The following is a 7,842-nucleotide window of genomic DNA, read 5'->3' on the forward strand; positions in this document are numbered from 1 at the left end:
AAAAAAAAGCTCAGTTTCACATTTTTTTGAGACAATATTTTTCCACTTGCACTCAACAAGTAAGAATTCCGTGACAGAAGGAAGAGTCAAATACAGCTCCACTGCTTTGCTACCTGGTCTGCTTCTAAATAACTCTTGCCTACTTACACTGGGGAGTCATTAGAGAGCTGTTCAGAGACATGCAGTCTTTCCTTTTAAATTGAGCAACAAGAAGGTAAGTGCTTTTTTTCCTGAGAGAATAGCAATGAAATAGCTTTGCTGAGCACATAAGGCTGCCCAAAAAAAGTTCAGACTGAACAGAGCAGTCAGTACAACACCTACACGTAAGTATAGCCTAAATATTTTGAAAGCAAGAAAAAGGAAGAGGAACATCTCTAACATATCTTGAACAAAATATCACGTTCAACCAATGAGCAGAATTGCACATATACAGCACAAGAAGGTGAAACACTGTCCTTGAAAAATGAAAAATGAAAAAAAAATGAACAAATTTGGTAATAGCACAAATGGAATGCAATGGGGAAACAAAGACTACTTGTTCCTGACAGATATTTTATATTATTTTAAACTCTTGACCTTCCTCACCCTAGGTCTTGAGAAGCAGACAACACCTGAACCTTCCTGCTCAGATGGCACTAGCATCACCAACTGTCAAAGCCTGCCTTCAGCTGAGGCAATTTAGGCAGTTTCCACTCTTGCTCATAAATGTTTTCCCCAGCAACAAGAAATCAAATTAAAATATTTCAAACTTACATCCCTGCACTAAGTTACGAATTTGGGTGCTGAGTTCACAGATATTATTTCACACTGATTTAATTACTGTTGCACACTAAGGTCTGTTATTATTTTTCTCTTTTCTTTAAATGGCAGCTCATAGAGAATCTGCTGTCCATGGATAACAAAACATGGCATTTGGCCTAATGGCTTGTATGCACTGGGAGAAGGTCAGGATAAGCATAGCATCCTTAAGTAGCCAGAGCTACTTTCATTAATGTGAAAAAATAAGACTTCAGAAGAATTATTAATGTGCTATTGAGCTTCCTGCTTCCACTTCACCAGCCCGACTCTTTCTCAGATTGAGTTCCCTTGAATGGTATTTGACAGAGAAGGATTTTTTCAGCAATAAATCCCACTAGTAAGTTGTCCACTGCAGTATGGTGTGCAGCAGGGACCTTCTCTCGCTGAATTTCTGTATGGTCATCATTAAAACAAGCATATAACTTCAGCAGATTCTGCTGAGAAAGTTCTTGCTGTCACTAGGGAATCAGAGTGAAAAGAGCCCAGCAGAGAGCAGCCAAAAAGTCATTCCACTAACACTGGAGCATTTGACAGCACTGGCAGTCACCTGTACCTTTCAGACTGAGCAGATGATGGTCAAAACAAAGAGGGGAAAAAAAAACAAACCCTTTTTGGCAAAATATTTGAATGCCATTTTTTTTTGATAGAAACAGACCCTCAGATATTTGAGCTCAAACAAATCGGAACTCACATGCACTTTACAAATTCTGTAGGTCCAATTTATTGTAGTCATGAAGTTCTTTGAACTCTTTAGCTCTTCCAGAAAATTCAACCATGCTAATAATTTCTTACAACTCAGCTCCATTCCTTCTATTTCTGAGGCCTACATGAATCATTATAATTCAGACATCATTAAAAGATGGAAATAAGATGCTGCTTTCACCCGGAACTTAACTATATTTAGGACTGTACACCACTATCTAATGCACTGCTAAACCACTCTTCTTGGCTATAGCATTTCCCTTTGTCCCATAATCCCACAAAATACTGAAATCCTGCCATCTTTTCCAGCACAGACATGCCTACAAAGCTGTGGATCTAACTTAGGTTCCCTCTCCTCTCTTTCCTAAGAAGGGCCTCAATTCTCAAATCAACCTCAGGTTTACTTAACGTCAGACCCAACCAAGGCATGATCAACCTACTCAAAGCAGGACTGGAGCCAGTAAGTATAGACAGACCAATGACTTGCAAGGTCATTTGGTTTCTTTGGAATATGTTTTTTCATGTAAGACTGTAACTGCCTCTTATGCTTATTTTAGCATGCCAGCAGCAATCATTTAATGTCCTGTTCCACTAACTGCTATTGGTCTCACAGATGAAGTGGCTGTAATGAACAGACAACAAAACAATCTGTTCCCTACAAGAACCAAAGTAACAGAGAGGGAAATGTGTGCAGCAACTTGAATACACACAATTCAAATTCACAACAGTTAAATATATGATGATGTAATAAATGGAGACACAAAGAGTAAACATCAGCAAGGTCAGCAGAAAGAAATGTCATCTTTTGGCATAAACAACCATTCCTAAAGTTTGCAGCTGCTCCACCTGGGACTGAAGACCTTATGCAAGTCTTCTACTGTAAGTACAGCTGGGCATTCAGTATCACTGTTAAGGCAATTATTTCAGAACAGCAATCCATTCCAGAAAGTAAGCCTCTCCTCCAGCTGATGACACTCTTTCCGCACATCTGCTGAATGTTGTCTATACCATTCCTGTATTTCATAAGCTCCTCATTACATTAACATTTTTCAGGAAAAAAAATGTTTTTGTAAGTGATATAATATTTGGGAATGCATCTTCAGTAGATAACAGAGTATGCTTGCAAATACTTATAGAGGGGTGCCTTGCATTTTTCAAGAATTTAACTTACTCTTTTTTTTAATGGCTTTCTGCTGTTGTTTTGGGTAGTGAACCAATTTATTAATCTGTTTACAAAAGCTACATGAGATTTTCTCATATACATTTGATAACATTAGATAAATTCACTTACAAGCTTCTTTGTTTTGTTTTGCATTATACGCTTCTCTTTTAAATTACAAAATATCTTGGAAGTAAAAATAATTAGTCCAAAAAATGATAAAGCAGAGTTTAAGAAGTTGTCTGATGGTCACATACCTATTGATATGTCATTCTCAAAAGCCACAGTTTGCTTCAAAAACACATACAGTTCTACAAGTGTCATATTGCTGGTGAGTCTGCATGGCTGACATTCACTTTTATAATCAGAAGAAAAAATGACAAAGTCACAGTGACACATGCTACTAACTCCTTCACCTGTAACTTCAGAAGACATCCAGCAGCCCAAATGAAAGTGTCTATAAAAGAACAGTGTATTTTTCTTTAAGTTAAATTGTATTAATTCTAAAGAATTTCCCCAACAATAACCAGAAGAAAATGCTGCTTGTGGTGAAAGCACACGTGTGATAGTTCCCCTGAATATTTCCTCAGCTTCTGAATCTTTCCAGTTCCAGGGATTTCCAGAGCATGTTTTTTGTTGTTTGCTTGCTTGCTTAGTCCAGCCTGCCCCTGCAGTCACTCTGCATCCAGAACATGCTTTAATGAAGAGATCTTCATGCAATAGACAGCTGGTGTTTAGAACAATTTTCTTTGGTTTATCTGGAACCTGAATCATTGTATACCCCTTGGTTCTTGTACCAGGAGAGATCTCATACAGTTCATCTCTATTTGTATTTAACTACCCTCGTGCTGCCTCAGCCTGCTCAACCACTCCACACATGAAAGCTGTGCCTAATCATAGAATGGCTTAGTCCAAAAGAGATCTTAAAAGATCATCTAGTTGCAACCCCACTTAAAACTCACTACAATACACCACATTGATAGTTTGCTTCTCTAATTATTCTCTAAGTTTCATATTTTCACCATAAAATTTCAGCAGTAGACACAAAGTCTACCATTTTATAATGTGAAGCTAGAACTGTTTCATTCCCACATAAATCACAATAATATTATCTATACAGCAATGCCTATAATGCATTTTACTATAACACTATGAAATCAGTTGAACAAGGCTTGTCCTGCTAACTGGACAGCTAGAGCAACTAGAGAATTCAAAAACCCTTCCTAAAGTATTCGATATTTTGCCAGGTTCTGATCAGATAATTAAAGATATTTCTCTAGTGACACACTTTGTCCAGGAGGACACAATGGCCCTCACCCTGCAGTTTATTTAACTTTATCAACACCTGTGGCTACAGTCATAGACTGATCTTACCTGACTGCCTCACAACACAAGAGGAAAAAAAAGCCAAGAAAAACTTCCCACATAGCTTGCACATCTGAAATCCTAGATCTAGTCCAAAGTGTTATAAAAAACCATTTATTAAAGACTGTATAATAAGTATTAAATTTATATTGTTATGCACGTCAAATTCAAGCCTTCATCTTCTGTGAGCTTCCACTTAGCATGTCTTGCACACCAGCATTTCAGGACATAGCAATTAGTACTTGCATCGCACCACTCAAAAGCTTGTTGAGGCAGAGTTTGGAAACAAGATCATTTCTAGTTTAGATAATCTAGTAATTCCCAATGTTAACTCACCTGTTACAAGGTCAAGGTTTTAGAGTTGGATATTAGGACAGCATAGGAATATCTCAGCAGGTCGGGGGAAGAAGGAAACTGTAGAGATTCACTTATTTGTTACAAGGACCTTTTCTTCAGACTTTTATTACAAGCGCTCTATTCTACACCACCATCACCAGCATTCTGTTGCAACACAACAGGTGTTTTGCATGCTGCCATAGCATATTCAAACTGTCTGGTCTTGTTCTTTACACTGCACCTAACAATTTCTCAGGAAGTTTAATAAACCCTAGCACGGCTTCTAGCCATCCAAAAATTAAAGCCTTTTCCCCAGGACTTACTTCTCCAGTGGGCTACCACTAGTAAGGAGGTGAAGGCACTTGGCAATGCTAGAGGGGTGCATAAATTAACAACCACAAATAACTGTGGAACAGTACACTCTGCAATAACCTAATTGGAAAGGCTGTACATCTTTATTCCTACTTGTTCCCAACATCATATCTGAGTTATGCTGATAGCACTTTGCTTTGTTTTCTGTTCAAATTTGCCATACATCAAACATATCCAACTTTAAATTCATTTACTTTTTCTTGCCTTAAAAATCCCAGTGCACACGGAGATGTTCCAGTCACCCAACAACTCCCTCAAAAAAATCAAAATCAAGCAGAAATTCTGACTAACACTATACTGATGGGATAGTATGGTATCAGCAGCAGAAGTCTAAAACTTACAGCACACAGGGTCTGTATAATCAGTGAATGTACAGATGTTATAATTAAGAAACATACAAGAAAGTTAGGCTAAACAAGTTATCACACTAAAGAAGAATGGATGGAAAGCTTACCCTTATCCTGGGCTTGCTGAGAAGACTCCAAGAGGATCCTTCTCCAGTAGTAGCCAGCTCTTAAATGGGGTCTAGGAGAGGTGCAGCCAGGCTCCACCCCTTCCAGTAGCACAGGTCAATTGCCTTCACCTGTGCTCCCAGGGCTGACTCATTGCTCTCCTCAGGTGGTCAATGAGAGGTTCAGACCATGATTCAGCAGTTCTCATACAGGGTCATTTGTATACTCCCACTGGCAGCCTTCAGTCTCTTAACATTTTCTGCAAAGCTTGCTATTGCACAAGAGCAATAGGAATTGAAATTTCTTGTCTTTACCTTTCCACTGGTGCTTATCACTATCATGACTTGAAAAAAAAAAGTTAAGAACACTTTTTACTACTTTAGCCATCTCTCACTTTCCACAGGTGACAGATAAGAAAGGAATGTACAAAAAATCACGCACACCAAAGGCAGCACAAGGAAGTATCCTGGAGGTCAGACATGCCCACCAGCCATGAGTACTCCCAAGTATGGTCAGTTGATCTGGGTACTCGAGTGAGGAGGGACCAAATGGAAACCTCAGAAGAAAGGAGGAGTTAATTGATTCAAGGCAATCTCACTTTGCAGATGAGTGACAAGCAATCGAAGGTTCGCAGAGGTCTCCAATAAAAGCATCTTAAGGGATTCAGCCAGATATCATCCAGCAATCAGCAGGGAGTGTTATCAGCTCCACATAGAGGACTGGCACTGAAAGTCTTTCATATTTGCTTTCAAGTTGTAGCTACAGCCATTTGGCACATATTTAACCCCCAATTACATGGAAATTGTGCTACCATGCCATCTAGCAGTTCCTGTCCACATTCAGTTATTTATTAAGCAGGCAATAATTGAAAATAGAGGGCTCCACTCCCTTGAAAAGCATATACCTGAAGCGTAAGTCAAGAGCAGCAAAATCAATTTCTAGTTGTTCGTTGAATTAATGGTCTTACTGCCTCTGGGGTCACATTGCAAATGGATGACAACTTTTTTATTTGGAGTTAATATTCCTAAAGAGGAAGGGAAAGATATATACATATATTCAGGACAGATTTATAAAAAAAGGCTACATGTTTTTGCAAGTGAAAATTAAGCAGATGGGCTGGGTAGCGAGAAAGCCATGTCACTCAGTCAGTGGGTACTGTCCAGATAGCATATCAACACTTCTCATGATCTACACCCATCAGAACTCCATGCCTCAAACGCAATTCAGCAAGTATACTCTAGTCAATTATGCATAACTGCTTATTTTGTTCTGATTTCTTTGTTGCTTGTTTGTTTGTAAAAGACTAGCCAGGCTGTCTGGGAACAGCTTGGCTGCATCATGGACTGAGAAAGAGTCCTGCTATCAGAGGAGGGGTAGCCTATGGTGTCAGTTTTAGACAGCAGATGGCTGGGAGTAGAGAGCTTCCAAGCACATGGCATGCCAAAACTTCAGCAATTTTCTTGTACTCAAGCAGTTTCCAGAAGCCCAAAATGTAGCTGAATCTCTTTACACTAGCCAAATTAAAAGAGGACATAGTAGAAACCCATAAAATACTACTGCTTCCTAAAAAACATATTTAGGCTGCAGATACTGCGCTACTAAAGTAAATTCCTCTTCAATATTGACTAAGGGATTAAAGATAAAGAAAACATGGGTGCATTTTCTATGTGTGGACATGAACCAACCAATAGCAAGATCCTGTTCTGCCTCAGGGAGGCATGGCAGACACTGAGCTACAGAGTCAAACTGAGAGGAATCATCCGAAGTGCATCCAGAAGTTGCTGACCATGTGTGCTACACCTGTAGTAATAACCACTACATTTAAAAATAAATTCAGGGTTTTTTCTGCTGTCTGACAGCATGATAAAGAGTTTCACACCTTTAAATTGTAACCAACTCAATTCCTTTTTCAACTCTGTGAAATAAAAAAGAATAACAGACATGACAAATAATAAATAGATATGGATATTTCTAAAAAAAAAAATAATTTACTTTTTCATTTCAGACTGGTGTCTTAAACAAAGAAATTCAGACAAGATGGAAGAGTTGTGAGAATTTCACTGTTTCTATTCTATTGCATAGAAAATCAGGTTTAATTTATACTTCACACAAGCACCTGCTTTCCATAACCACCCAAAACCTTTTCTAAGGTTAGGTGAATTTTTCAAAGACAGGATAAACAAGTTAATACAAAGATTTGATTCTGATAATTTGCCTGAGCCCTTCTCCGCACCCCCTTAAAAATTTTATTCCAGTAAGATTAAAAAACAAACAAAGAAAAAAAAAAAAGGTGTCCACCACCTTTTACCTCATCGGTAGCATCACAATTCATGCTTTTCTCAATATGCAGCTAAGTTTAAGGATTCTACTTCTGGAAGTACATGCTATTCTAACTATAAGAGGCATCCAAGGCCAGATTGGATGTGGTCTTGGGCAGCCTGATCTGGTGAGTGGCAGCCCTGCCCACAGCAGGGTGTAGGGACTGGATAGTCTTTAATGTCCCTCCAACCCAAGCCACTCTAGGATCCTCATTCTTACTAAGCTAACTTGCATTCATTTATCTGTCCCACCAGGAAAACCTCTTGTCAAGAAAACATCTTATTCAAGTACAGTAAAATTCCATCTAAAAACAGTTCTACTAGCAAAGAAAAAAAAAAA

General features: G+C 38.6%; 1 protein-coding gene and 1 long non-coding RNA gene across 4 annotated transcripts in view; both read right to left on the bottom strand.

Annotated features, from left to right (window-relative positions):
- The window catches only part of LOC109366014, a 17,200-nt gene extending 11,978 nt beyond the window's left edge, over nucleotides 1-5,222 (bottom strand). Inside the window, exon 1 of the long non-coding RNA XR_002111994.1 lies at nucleotides 5,187-5,222. This is a non-coding gene — a long non-coding RNA (uncharacterized LOC109366014). The remainder of the gene's footprint in view (nucleotides 1-5,186) is intronic.
- Nucleotides 1-7,842, bottom strand: part of DISC1 (DISC1 scaffold protein) — a 201,503-nt gene that overhangs the window by 171,069 nt on the left and 22,592 nt on the right. The window lies entirely within an intron of this gene.

Source organism: Meleagris gallopavo, chromosome 2 (assembly GCF_000146605.3).
Source record: "Meleagris gallopavo isolate NT-WF06-2002-E0010 breed Aviagen turkey brand Nicholas breeding stock chromosome 2, Turkey_5.1, whole genome shotgun sequence".
Classification (NCBI taxonomy): Eukaryota; Metazoa; Chordata; class Aves; order Galliformes; family Phasianidae; genus Meleagris; species Meleagris gallopavo.